Source organism: Schistocerca nitens, chromosome 1 (genome assembly GCF_023898315.1).
Source record: "Schistocerca nitens isolate TAMUIC-IGC-003100 chromosome 1, iqSchNite1.1, whole genome shotgun sequence".
In the NCBI taxonomy this organism is placed as follows: domain Eukaryota; kingdom Metazoa; phylum Arthropoda; class Insecta; order Orthoptera; family Acrididae; genus Schistocerca; species Schistocerca nitens.
In genome coordinates, this window is record NC_064614.1 from 357,144,239 (window position 1) to 357,159,355 (window position 15,117).

A 15,117-nucleotide genomic window follows, 5' to 3' on the forward strand; every position below is an offset into this window, starting at 1 on the left:
TGGCGACCAGCAGAGCCGAACCGAGCCAAGCCGAGACGAGACGACTACAGGGGTCAGTGGAATTCCGCTGTCTCAGTGGCATGAGGTGTCAACCAAGACTGACAAGAAGACACTGAACTGTAAATTTGAACCAAATAAATCTTAACGCACGAATCGTGTTTTACTAGCGCTGATACACGCACTATAGGTCCACAGGTAGGGGTACCTCCATTTGGCACCCCTATTGTGTTCAGAAGTTGCAGGCGTTGTATGGAATTGTGCAGTGATTTCATCATCAATATGGTAATGTTACTACCTTTTGTGAGCACCACATCATTAAATATGAGGTCTACTGTACCTCTGCATTTACATTAATATCTATATGACACTCTACAATTCACTTTTAAGTGCCTGGCAGAGAGTTCGCCGAACCACTATCTCTTTACCATTCCATTCTCAAACAGCATGCAGGAAAACCGAACGCTTAAATCTTTCTGTGCAAGCTGCAATTTCTTTCACGTTATTATGATGATAATTTCTCCCTATGCAAATGTGTGTCAACAGAATATTTTCGTATTCAGAGGAGAAAGTTGGTAATTGAAATTTCGTGAAAATATCTCGCAGCAACGAAAAACACCTTTGTTTTAATGATCCCACCCGAACGTCACCTGGTAAGTATCCCACACCACACAGCAGCGCTCTATCAGAACATGGACAAGTGACAGTGTCTTTATTGGAACTGTTGTATTTTCTAAGTGTTCTGCCAACACAATGCAGTCTTTGGTTCACCTTACCCACAACATTATCTGCGTGATGGCTCCAGTATTAACCGAGCGAGGTGGCGCAGTGGTAGCACACTGGACTCGCATTCGGGAGGACGACGGTTCAATCCCGCGTCCGGCCATCCTGATTTAGGTTTTCCGTGATTTCCCTAAATCGCTCCAGGCAAATGCTGGGATGGTTCCTTTGAAAGGGCACGGCCGATTTCCTTCCCCATCCTTCCCTAATCCGATGAGACCGATGACCTCGCTGTTTGGTCTCTTCCCCCAAACAACCTAACCTAACTTCCAGTTTAAGTTGTTTGTAACAGTAATCCCTAGGTTTTAGTTTAACTGATTGCGTTTAGACTTGTGTTATTTATCGTGCAAACCAAAATTTAACGGGTTCCTTTTATTATTCATCTGGATGACTTCACACATTTCAATAGATTAGGTCAACTGCAACTTTTCGCACCACACACATATTGTCTGAATCATTTTGCAATTGGTTTTGGCTCTGAGCACTATGGGACTTAACAGCTATGGTCATCAGTCCCCTAGAACTTAGAACTACTTAAACCTAACTAACCTAAGGACATCACACAACACCCAGTCATCACGAGGCAGAGAAAATCCCTGACCCCGCCGGGAATCGAACCCGGGAACCCGGGAATTGGTTTTGGTCTTCTGATGACTTTAATAGATGATAAACCACCGTATCGCGTGCAAAAAATCTAAGATGGCTGCTCAGATGCTCTCCTAAATTATTTATAGACATTAGGAACAGGAGATGGCCAAAAACACTGTGAAAACCCACATATGACTGCTGCTAGATCTTGACAACGAAGATTTTCCATGAAAGTTTGGAGCTAGCATGATTGTTAGCAACCTTGAAAGACCTGCAGTTCTGCCGGTACGCTGAACTGGAGCAGGTTGCCATCACTTTCTGCATACCGCAGTTGCGCAGCTGGACACTGCTCCGCTTGCTGGAGCCAGCGCCCCTTAGTTCCGTGTATGACGCAGTCCCAGCGTATTTCAGAGTTGGTGAGTGAGCACAGTTACGTCTCGACTACGGGAACATTGGATGGGTCGGGTAGCGTCTGTAGCATGGAATGTGCGTTTGGTCCATTTAACGCCACTAGACTTCATTATTTGGGGATGAGTCGAAACGGTGTTGTACATTACTTCAGTTGCTACGGCATTTCCAGACACGAAGCAAAATACGGAAGACAGAAACGATTAGTCATTATTGTGAAGGTATCGAACCTGCAACGATGCTCGGGGCAGACAATTTTAATCACCTTGTAAATTTATTCGAATTTGTTTGTAATAAAGTTTTGCTATGTACAGTTCCTGTTACTCCTTTCAATAATCTTACTGGTGCATCATGAACATATGTGATAAACAATAAGGTAATTGAATACGTTTCTCAACAAAAGATGGTATATCCTGTATCAACCTCTCTACCTCTAAGGGTGTCGCTCAGTTGCTGTTCACCCGTCATACTCGAACTGCCTGCTGAGCGTGTTGACATGACAACATTCAATTTTCACAGGTAAGTATATGAAGCAAAGGAATTTCTATTTTTTACCTATTCTTAAATTATATACTTTAAAGTTTCTATGGGTAATGTGGAATACTCTCTTTGAAACAGTGAAGATAAAGTACGGAGCGCGAAAAGCTATTTACAACTTGTATAGAAACCAGGCGGCAGTTATAAGAATCGAGGGGCTTGAAAGGGAAGTAGTGGTTGAGTAGGGAGTGAGACAGGCTTGTAACCTATCCCGGATATTATTCAGTCTGTACATCGAGCAAGCAGTAAAGAAAAATAAAATTGGAGAAAGGTTCAAAGTTCATGGAGAAGAAATACAAACTTTGAGGTTTGTCAGTGACATCGTAATTCTGTCAGAGACAGTTAAAAATTTGGAAAAGCATTTGAATGGAATAGACAATGTCTTGAAAACAGGCTTTAAGATAAAAAAAATGAAAGAAGGGTTATGGATTTACTAAAAGTAGTAGATGACTTTTGCGATCTGGGCAGTAAAATCACTGATGATGGCCGAAGTAGAGAAGATGTAAAATGTACGCTGGCAATGGCAAGAAAATCGTGTCTGAAGAAAAGAAATTTGTACCGTCGAATATACACTCCTGGAAATGGAAAAAAGAACACATTGACACCGGTGTGTCAGACCCACCATACTTGCTCCGGACACTGCGAGAGGGCTGTACAAGCAATGATCACAAGCACGGCACAGCGGACACACCAGGAACCGCGGTGTTGGCCGTCGAATGGCGCTAGCTGCGCAGCATTTGTGCACCGCCGCCGTCAGTGTCAGCCAGTTTGCTGTGGCATACGGAGCTCCATCGCAGTCTTTAACACTGGTAGCATGCCGCGACAGCGTGGACGTGAACCGTATGTGCAGTTGACGGACTTTGAGCGAGGGCGTATAGTGGGCATGCGGGAGGCCGGGTGGACGTACCGCCGAATTGCTCAATACGTGGGGCGTGAGGTCTCCACAGTATATCGATGTTGTCGCCAGTGGTCGGCGGAAGGTGCACGTGCCCGTCGACCTGGGACCGGACCGTAGCGACGCACGGATGCACGCCAAGACCGTAGGATCCTACGCAGTGCCATAGGGGACCGCACCGCCACTTCCCAGCAAATTAGGGACACTGTTGCTTCTGGGGTATCGGCGAGGACCATTCCCAACCGTCTCCATGAAGCTGGGCTACGGTCCCGCACACCGTTAGGCCGTCTTCCGCTCACGCCCCAACATCGTGCAGCCCGCCTCCAGTGGTGTCGCGACAGGCGTGAATGGAGGGACGAATGGAGACGTGTCGTCTTCAGCGATGAGAGTCGCTTCTGCCTTGGTGCCAATGATGGTCGTATGCGTGTTTGGCGCCGTGCAGGTGAGCGCCACAATCAGGACTGCATACGACCGAGGCACACAGGGCCAACACCCGGCATCATGGTGTGGGGAGCGATCTCCTACACTGGCCGTACACCACTGGTGATCGTCGAGGGGACACTGAATAGTGCACGGTACATCCAAACCGTCATCGAACCCATCGTTCTACCATTCCTAGACCGGCAAGGGAACTTACTGTTCCAACAGGACAATGCACGTCCGCATGTATCCCGTGCCACCCAACGTGCTCTAGAAGGTGTAAGTCAACTACCCTGGCCAGCAAGATCTCCGGATCTGTCCCCCATTGAGCATGTTTGGGACTGGATGAAGCGTCGTCTCACGCGGTCTGCACGTCCGGCACGAACGCTGGTCCAACTGAGGCGCCAGGTGGAAATGGCATGGCAAGCCGTTCCACAGGACTACATCCAGCATCTCTACGATCGTCTTCATGGGAGAATAGCAGCCTGCATTGCTGCGAAAGGTGGATATACACTGTACTAGTGCCGACATTGTGCATGCTCTGTTGCCTGTGTCTATGTGCCTGTGGTTCTGTCAGTGTGATTATGTGATGTATCTGACCCCAGGAATGTGTCAATAAAGTTTCCCCTTCCTGGGACAATGAATTCATGGTGTTCTTATTTCAATTTCCAGGAGTGTAGATTTAAGTGCTAGGAAGTCTTCTCTGAAGGCATCTATCTGGAGTGTAGGCTGGTATGGAAGTGAAACATGTACGAAAAGCATTTCAGCAAGAAGAGAGTAAAGGCTTCTGAAATGTAAGATTCTTCTGTAAGAATGCTGAAGGTTATATGGGTACATCGCGTAACTAATGAAGAAGTACTCAACAGAACTGAGCAGAAAAAAATTGTAGCACAACCTGACTAAAAGAAGGGATCAGTTAATATGACACGTTCTGAGACATCAAGGGATCACCAATTTAATAGTGGAAGGAAGCGTGAGGGATAAAAATTATAGAGCAGACCATAAGCTGAATCCAGTAGGCAGGTTCAAAAGGATGTGTCTTGCAATAGTTTTTCGAGATGAAGAGGCATCAAATCAATTTTCGAACTGAAAACAACAGCAACAACAACAATAACAACAACATGGGTAAGAGAAACATCTCCCTTCTGTTGTGTGTTCATACACATGCCATCTTATACGCATAAGGCTGCCGAAAACTGTGTGCATAATGACAATTACTTATCTAACTTTTTTGTGATCTGCATTACTTAGATGGCGAATCCGTAACTGCTAAAGCATTCCTTTTGGCAGTGCTTATCCTCATGAAAATGTCATTCGCACCTCGTCACATGCTGACCAAGTCTCTCCGTACTATCTTGTACAGCACTTGATATTAAGCTAAGGAATAAGGTACATACCACAAATAGAAGTCTATGAAATACATTCTGCTCTGAACATCAAAAGTTGGTTATTTAATTATTTAGCCTGTGTGTTTATAATTATTATTCCTTCTTGGCTGTTTTCCTACCTGCATGACTGTCAGACTTCTTTCATTTCTATAGCGAATTAAAGCCATTTGGTGCAGATTATGTAGCTAATTTTAACTTAAACTAAATTTTGTGCTTTTCAGGGATCAGTCCTATCGCATATTATGTAAATATAATGAATAGCACTATAACGCTTTCATAACAACCATTTGATTCTTTATGATAACTCGCTCCTAAAGTATTGCTTTTGTACACGAGCGTTTGAGAATGGGGCAACGACCCGAGACTAGTCGCAGAAAAAATTATAAATAAACAAAATAAAAAACTTCTCCATTCTGGGACCTGAAGGTTCCACGGTAGCCTGTCACGTGCCAGGATAAAGGAGGAGTGATAGAGGGGTAACACCTCTTAAGAACTTGGTTCACCTGTCTCGGCTGATAGTATCTTGTGAAGGTTCCTTGCCAGGGCTAGGTGAAGACCTCAGAGGCAGCGAAGACGGAGAAAATGGCCTTCGTTACGGGAGAAGTGGCGAAAGAGGCAGCATCTTGTCTAAGACAAAAATGGACAGAGGGCACGACGGTTCCACGTGTCAGCGGCGGTAGAGGTTAGAGGTCCTGCTATGAAATGGAGTGGCACCCTGCCTGGAGACACCCCAGACAGCGGTGGGATACCAACCCGACAGTCACCGGCCACACGGCCAGACAACCCAGAGTTATGGTCTGTGGTGTCTTTTCTTTCCATAGCAGGACCCCTTTGATCCTTATCCGAGGCACCCTTACAGCACAGCAGTACCTCGACGATATTCTACGCTCCGTTTTGTTTCAGTTCTGACTTGATTTTCTGCACTTTTTGCTTGGTTTCCTTCTACGATTTTTGTATAGGTATTGTGACCCACATGACCACAGCAATATGCAACATGCATCTTATTTCTGACACTCGCAAATAATCGAATAGGCACTAGGTGCCAGAAAACGTTAAAGGAAATAAAATTTATTTTGTTCAACTGATTGCCAGTTTCAATAAATAGAAACACAGTGGGTGAAGACGGATAACATACTAAAAATAAAGAAAGAACAGGGACAGAAATTGTTACGTGATCCTAGTTGGTCAATATGAAAATAAAAAAATAAAATTACAAAATAAAAACGAAGCGTAGCAACGGAACTTCTGTTTCCAAAACAAATAGTTATTTTTAGCTTGTAATCCAGGGTCTATGCATCTAATTTATGACAACTAGACCACCAGGAAACACTACTCACTCGTGCGCCAAATGTGCTTGATTCGTCATGGTGGACTTTGAATGGTTAAGTTTGGAGCCTGCGCTTGAAGCATAACGTGAATATCAGGGGCGACTACTGTTTGCTTTGAGAAAGTGCGCACGTCGGCACTGAAAGCGTCGATTCATTCCGGCTGACAAGGTACGGTTCCGGCCAGTCCCCGACCTTGGCCGCGGTGTTTAGCAAGCCGGAGCGCTGAGCTGGAACAGGCGGCGCGGTTCGCGTGCGTCACACCGCGCCGTCCTGAAGCAACGCCCTGCCCTGTCGCTCCTAGAGCGGGCCGACGTCAGCAAACAGGGCCGGGCTGTTTCCTCTGCGTTACATCGACCTCCGGTCTTAGTCATCTCGCACGCAGATGTCTGCTTGAAAACTTTGGCAGATGTGTCACAATAGAGGCAGACCGCAATAATGTAATATTTACAAACATTGAATAACAACACGTCACCTGTTGTTATTGACTGTGAACCATCCAAGGCGCTTGATTATATATCCTCATATATAAATTGAGGTTTTATGGACTAGATGGCATATCCAAGCAATTTAACAAAAAGAATGCGGAAAATAAGCATGGGAGATTCTTCTCACTGGGGAGAAATCACTTATGGCGTTCCACAAGACTCAGTCTTAGGCCCACTATTGTATGGTTTTTTGAGTGCTGCAGTGCGGGCTGCATACACCGCAGGACGCAGAAACATCGTAGGTATGTTCATTAACCAGGCTGCTTGGGGAGTATGCTGAAAAAAATAATAGTTCCACTCTGTGCCACCAGGTGACAAACTACCGTAGTAAACAGTCAGAATGTGGTGTGGGTACAGGAAAAGCGGAGGACGATCAAAAGCGTGATAACGGTAGTCCTGGCACGTTTATTAGGACGTGATCACAAGTTACAACATATGTTCAATGTGCTCTCTCGACTCAGCAACATCCTCCATTCGTAACAAAGCATATTCGACAGTTGCTCGCAGCGTATCCAGTGCCATATTATGTCTATGCCATCCTTCAGATCCGGTAGAATACAGATACATCCCTGATAGACAGGATCTCTCAGATATCCCCACAAGCAGACGTCACAATTGTTTAGGTCGGCGGATCTGGAAAACCACAGATCTTGAAACTGCCATGAGGTGATGCAGTCGTTACCGAAAGTTTCTGTAGCAAATAGATCACCTGTAAAGCGAGATGTGGTATCGCCCCAACTTGCATGAAAATAGTGGTGTAGATCAGTTGCTTCCCAGCAAAGCTGGAATCACCTGTTGCACAAGGACGTCCTTATAACGTGCAGATGTCACTGTACACGTAAGAGGCTTGTGAGCCCTCATCTTCTCGAAGAAAAATGGACCGAGAATGAAGGAGCTTGTGAAACCACACCACACAGCAACATAAGCTGAGTGCAGTGGATGTTGCTGCACAAGATGTAGCAGAGTAGACAGTTCTGCGTATTCACGGCACCGTGTAGACTAAAATGTGCGTCGTCCGTCCAAAGAATGTTTCCTGGCTACATGTCACCCGTTTCCATGCGTGCCAAAAAACGAAGAGCAAAGTCAAGGTATTGTAGTCTATCCTGGGGCTTCATTTGGTGCACATTCTGAATCTCGTAGGGGTACCAATGTCAAATGTGCCTCAAATATCCTTTCAACTGTTGACCATAAGAGAGAGAATTCCCGTGACACAGCTCGAGCACTGGCTGCAGAATCTGAGACATGTGTTGCACGGACGGCTTCAGCCACAGCAACTTCAACAACTGCCATGGGAATGGGCCGCCTCCCACTCCCTGCTGCACCACCTAATTCTCTTGTTTCTTCAAATTTCTTGATAATATTCTTTAACCTATTTACTGACGTGGCGCAGCTATTTCTGTCGGCGGTATTCTCGCAATGCAGCGCTGATATTGTTGCTGTTCTGGTAAAACAACTTTACCAGCAGTGGACGGTCGTTCTCCTAAAAGGCCATTGCTTTTAATATGGAAAATTTCAATCTAATTAACCCGTTACACTAATAGTCACTTCACAAAAGAGATCAACACTTCTCGAGAGCACCGATTAATGAAAATAGCTAAGATGTTTCAGCGTCCTACGATGTATACAGCCCACAGTACAGCACTCGGAATACCGTCAGTGTAATTATAAGCACCCGATACATACAGCAGCAAAAAGAAATGGTAAATAATGTTCTTAAAAGTACACTGTTGTGCAAAACTTAACAACGAAAGTAAGTTTCAAATGTTGTTTCACTGATAAGAAATATAGCTCTGTGAAACTTGGACTATATTTACAAAGAACTTGAAAGGTGGCTACACTGAGCCACAGCGCCAGAGATCGCGCTAGAGAATATTGTTCCGCCGCCTCCACTGGCAGTGATTATTGAGATGTCGTAGTGGGCAGTGCCTGTCGAGGACTCGTAGTAGTCAGTTCCTGTTGAGAGGTCGTGGTGGAGTGTGCTTGTCGAGATGTTGTAGTAAGGAGTGCTTGTTCCATGTTTTATGCAGTTGTTTGATGGGATAGATAGCAGATTTTGTTCGAATGGAGATATTGTAATGATTAGAGTGCTTTTCATCAATATATGAAGGTAACAAAACTTGATTTATTTTTCATTATTTTAATGTCGTAAATAATGCTTCATTACAGGTTCAGTCAACAAAGCATCTGGCTTGTGTTCTTGGATTAGAGTGTAATTCTAGTTTTCTTGAGTAATTATGGTATTTCTATTTTCTTTAATTAATTCAGTATAAATGATATTTAAAAATTCTTGTGTTATTGAAGAAGAACCGTGCCAGATGCGTACGTTGAGTCATACTTCCACACACAGAACAGTTACACTTGTGCTTTGGTTTCGTAGGTTTTATAGTTGCTGGGGACTTAATTAATTAATTGTGTTAATGAAAATTTCCATTTCATTGTTTGTTATTGTTCTATGCAGTCAGATAGCGTAATAATACTAGTCAGGGCCAACCGTTTACGAGACTTCGTAATCGGACATACAGCTACTAAATCAAAAAAATTAAAATTATTTGCATTCTATTTTAATTGAGCCCCCATGCAAACTATAGAAGCTAAATGAAAGAAATACGCAGTAAGACAAACAGAAACGGCACTTTTATTCAGAGACTGAAGTCACCGAGATTATTAATGATCGCTTGGACACTGCAAAATTTAGGACCTTGTTCTTAATACAGTGCGTGATCACCACAGACGGCAATGCAAGCTGTGTAACGTACTTCCATGCTGATCACGGGGTTGGTAAGGAGTCATTGTGGAAGAACATTTAAAAAATGTAACAGGTCTACTAAAGAGACTGCTTACACTAAGCTTGTCCGCCCCCTTCCGGAATTTTGATGTGCGGTGTCGGATCGGCATCAGTTAGGTCTGACAGAGAGCATCGAAAACAATCAAAGGAAGTTTGTAGAAATACTTCTTGGTGGCCATCTCCGTAGGGAAAAATGACCATTATAGTAAAATAATAGAAATCAGAGCTCGCACGGCAAGATTTAAGTGTTCCGTTTCTCCCGCGCAATTTTTGAGAGTGTAACAGTAGAGAAATAGCTTAAAGCTGGTTCGATGAACACACTGTCAGCCGCTTATTGTGAATGGCAGAGGAATCATGTAGATGGAGATGCAGAAGGGCGTTCCAGTCCCCCACCAGTGCAGTTTGTAAAGAAATTATATAATTTTTTTCTGAATATATAGACACTAGTTCAACTACCAGAGATGAATGCGTAAAGAAATTGCTGAACAAAAGAAGCTTTACGCTCTTCGTTTATTAGTTTTAGAATAAGTTACCTTTCGTGTTATCCTGTCCTAGTATTCAGTCGCGTTGTGCCATTTCTTACTGATAAAATTGGGTTAAATAATGAAAGTGATTTTGAAGCAGAGCGATTTCGTCTTTTGTGATACCATGGGCCCCATGAAATTCTGGAAAATTATTACTATTATTTTAATTTTATGCGGAGAATTTAGATGGAGGCGACAATCTTCACAGCGACGCTGCTCAACAATAGAGGTACGTGAATGTGTTCATCTTTTCATTTCGTGGCCGCTACCGTCGATTTCAATATATTTGCCGCGACATTCAGAACCTGCAGTCTTTCTTTTCATTTAATTTCGAAGTCCACGCATTTACGTTCTAAGATGAATAAATGCATTTAACTGTAATTCTTTTTATCCAGGCCACGGGGGATGATTGCACTCAAAATGTACGTGCCTCTATCCCGTTCGTAAGTTCGCATACATTTGAGTGTGTACAAACGTAACTATATTTAAGACTCATTTCCTACACAGTATTAACTTTTCTTTTTTTGGACCACTCATTCGCGAATGTACGTGCCCTCTTATTTGATGTAGTCAGTCGGCCGTATTCTTTAATAACATTATTTGTAATATTCAGTGGCTTAGTTTCCACAATTGATCTTTGCCTGTGTCGCAACAGCGCTTCACGCGAAATATTTATTACGCGACATCCACAATAACTTTAATTTCAAAATTTCGACGAACGACTGAATAAAAATTTTTCTAACAATAACAATAGCAAAACATAATAATATAAGAGTACGCGTTACAAATTTACAACTGCTGGATGGTCATTGGTGCACGTGGACGTCCTGCAATACGCCCCCGCAACGCATCCTCACAGGTGTCCGATGGGATTTAAGTTGTGGCAACGAGCAGACCAGTCTATTCGCCAAATATCCTCTCGTTCGAAGAGATTCTCCACCTGGGCTGCTCGATGCGCACTGTCATCCTTGAAAATGAAAAGGACGAATGCGCCCCTGAAAAGCCGCACATAGGGAAGGAGTACAGTGCCACAATAATGTTGACTGGTTAGTTTACCGTGTTCAAAGATATGGAGGTCAGTGTCCCCACGCAACATTATGCCGCTGCACACTATAACACCTGGACCACCAAAATGATCTTTGACAATATTCCTGGGTGCGTTATGTATTCCTATCTCTCGTCATGTGAGGGTACGTCCAGAATCACTTTTTTTTGTCATCATTCTTCTGACTGGTTTGACGTGGCCCACCATGAATTCCCGTCTGCGTTAACCTCTGCATCTCAGAGTGGTATTTGCACCATATTTCCTCCATTATTTGTTGGACATAATCAAATCTCTGCCTTCGCCTACATTTTTTACCTTCTACAGCTCCCTCTAGTAACATGGAAATTATTCCCTGGTATCATACATAACACATGTCCTGTCATCCTGCCTCTTCTTCCTGTCAGTGTTTTTCATATGTTCTTTTCTTCGGCGATTCTGAGGAGAACCTCCTCACTCTTTATTTTATTAGTCCACGTCATTCTCAACATTCTTCAGTAGCGCTACATGGCAAATGCTTCGATTTTATCCTGTTCCGGTTTCCCACCGTCCATGATTCAGTACCATACAATGCTGTGTTCCAAACGTACATAAATAAAGGCTAATTTTGACACCCGTAGACTTCTCAATATCACGATTGCTCTCTTTGCCTTTGCTAGCGTGCTTTTTATCTCCTCCTTGCTTCGTCCGCTGTAGGTAATTTTGCTTCCATGGTGGCAGAATTCCTTAACTTCGTCTGCTTCGAGATCACCATTTTTGATATTAAGTTTCTCGCTATTCTCATTTCTGCTACTTCTCATTACCTTTGTCTCTTTCCGTTTTACTGTCAATCCATATTCTGTACTCATTAGACTGTTCATTCCATTCAACAGATCCTATACTTCTTCACATTCACTGAGGATAGCAATGTCGTCAGCGAATCTTATCATTGGTACCCTTTCACTCTTGAACCTTTCTTTTATTTCCTTCATAGATTCTTTGATATATTAATTGAAAAGTAGGGGCTAAAGACTGAATCCCTGTCTTACATTGTTTTTAATCAGATCGCTTCGTTGTTGGTCTTCCAATCTTATGGAGCCCCTCTTGGTTCTTCTATATATTGTACACTACCCGCCTTTCTCTACACGTTACTTTACTTTTCTCAGAATTTTGAGCATCTTGGACCATTCTACATTGTCGAATGCTTTTTCTAGGTCGACGAATTCTAGGGGCATGTCTTGATATTCCTTCAATCATGCTTCCATTATCAAACGAACGTGAGGACCGCCTCTATGATTCTTTTAGCTTTCCTAAAGCCAAACTGATCGCCATGTAACAGATCACAACTCATCCAATAAGAACACGCAACCCCATTCCTCACTGGTCCAGCCGCTATGCTCTTGGGACCATCGCAATCGATGACAGCGATGTGCAGGTGTCAACGGAACACAACGCACTGGTCGTCGGGTAAAGAGACATCCCCATGCAGTCGCCGTGTATTCTGGCATGCCCGATCATACAGGTGCCAAGTGACTTCGTCCAATAGACTGTCCCAAGCATCCTACACTCTCTGTTGCAATTCGCAACGATTATCGCTGGCTCTGGAGAACAAGTAAGTTTCCGCTTCATTATGTCCCATATGTGTTCAATTGGTGAAATATCTGACGCTCTTTCTGGCTAGGGCAGTTGTTATACACCATGAAGAACACACTATGTCGCAGTAGCCGTATGTAGACATGCATTTTCCTGCTGAAAAATCACACCACCTTCCTCAAGAAAAAATGGCAGTAGCAGGAGGATTACAACCTGTGTAATGTAGCGACCACTGGTTACTTAACACTGCAGAACCACTAAATACGACCACGGGCTGTAACTGATCGCCTCCCACACCAAGAGGCCAGTTGTGACACCCGAGTGTCATTGGACACTGCGGTCCGGAATAGGCCCCCAGCAGGTCTACACCGTACGTGTGTACGCCCCTCATTTGCATACATGCTGAACCTACTCTCGTCACTGGAGACGATGGAGCGCCATTTCACTCTCCAGTCGACTCTTTCACGACGGCAGCGCAGCCACGCTTTACAGCGACATGTTGTCACTGGTAGCCTGGTAAGAGGCACAGGTGATTTCAGTCCTGCTTGAAGCAGACGGTTCCCAGTCGTCCCTGGTGACACAGTAGGTGCAATATTTTCCCGTACTTCTTCCCTGGATGTTGTTCGGTCGGGCACCGTTGTTCGCACAATGTGACGAGGTTTGATGCCGCCCGCCACAAATTACTTGGTGAGTCAGAAAGAAAGCTCCTTTTCAATTGGCTATCGTGGCTGCGGGTGCACGCGCAGGTAGTCAGTGATACGCAAGCAGCATTCCAAGAGAATGGGAAATTCAGTTACGGCGAGGAAGTGGAGTGGGCAGTCATATGTCCCTGTGTGAGAGCTTTAAAATGAAACGATGTCAATAGTAGCGACTCAACGAGCTTTCTGCTGTTTACACTCTCGAAGTTCGTTGGGTAGCATTGCAGACGGACCCTGGATGGCTATACTACATGGCATTGGATAGCTAAGTGGTGCAAGGATCGGGCAGCACATGATAGCAAGTCTCATGGACGATCCTGAAGAGTGAGGACACAGGAAAATATCGACCGTGTTAGGGTATCAGTTTAAATAAGTCCTCGATTATGGCTCTGTCGCAGATCTCAGACACTAAACATGAATTACGGCAATGGATGGCGCATTTTACACACAGATTTGCATACAAGGCCCTGGAAGATACAGGTACTACAACTCTTAAGGCCCTCCGACAAGGTCGCACGTATTCGGTTTTGCTACAAGTTTCTGGAAATGTGGGCGACTAATCAAGAAATTGCTGACTGCTTGATGATGAATGACGAGGCACACTTCCTATTTTCAGGGGCATTTAGCAACCAAAAGTGCCCTTTTAGGGGCACTGAGAACCCACGGAGTCCTTGAACAGTCGGTAAACAGCCCAGAATTAACGGTGTGGTGTGGACTCTCTACACTTGGGATCGTTGGTCCATATTTTGCTCGGGATGGCGATGGTGCAGTATATACTGTGACTAATGTTGATGGTGTTGAGACAGCAACCAGCCACAAATTTGTGGCTGGTTGCTGTCTCAACACCATCAACATTTGTCTTCAAATAAGAGCCACGGTCTCCAACCATGTCATCAAATGACAAAATCGCATATACTGTGACTTCCGAACGATATGTGTCCATGATTCGCAATTTTGTCGTACCTTCACTACCACAGCATCCCATCCAGTCACGTGGTATCAACAGAATGGTGCAACTGCACACACGACTCGTCCGTAAGTGGGCGAACTGCATGAATGGTTTCCTGGATGTTTCGTCTGCAGACTTAGTGATGTGGCTTGGTCGGCACTCGCCCTATGTGACAGCTCACGAATTCTTCGTCTGGGGGTATCTTAAGTCCACGATATTCGAAAATCGCCCTGCAGACCTCCAGGCACTGGAGGCCTACATTCGTAGAGAAGTCGCCAGTACAAATGGTTCAAATGGCTCTGAGCACTACGGGACTTAACATCTTAGGTCATCAGTCCCATAGAACTTAGAACTACGTAAACCTAACTAACCTAAGGACATCACACACATCCATGCCCGAGGCAGGATTCGAACCTGCGACCGTAGCGGTAGCGCGGTTCCAGACTGCAGCGCCTAGAACCGCTCGGCCACCCCGGGCGGCAAGTCGCCAGTACATCTTTTGCTACACCGAAGAACACTTTCTGCATACATGAGTCCTACAATAAGGCCGGTGCTCATGTGAGTGATGTGATCTTTAAGTAGAGAATGTTATGTACCTCATGAAGCTCCAAAGACCCACTAATACGTCTGCATTTGTAAATCATGTACACCTGCGCTAATAAAGCTTTTGTAAACGGCTGAAAGCGGGCGTCCTTTCTGGATCACCCTGTAGTCACCTGCG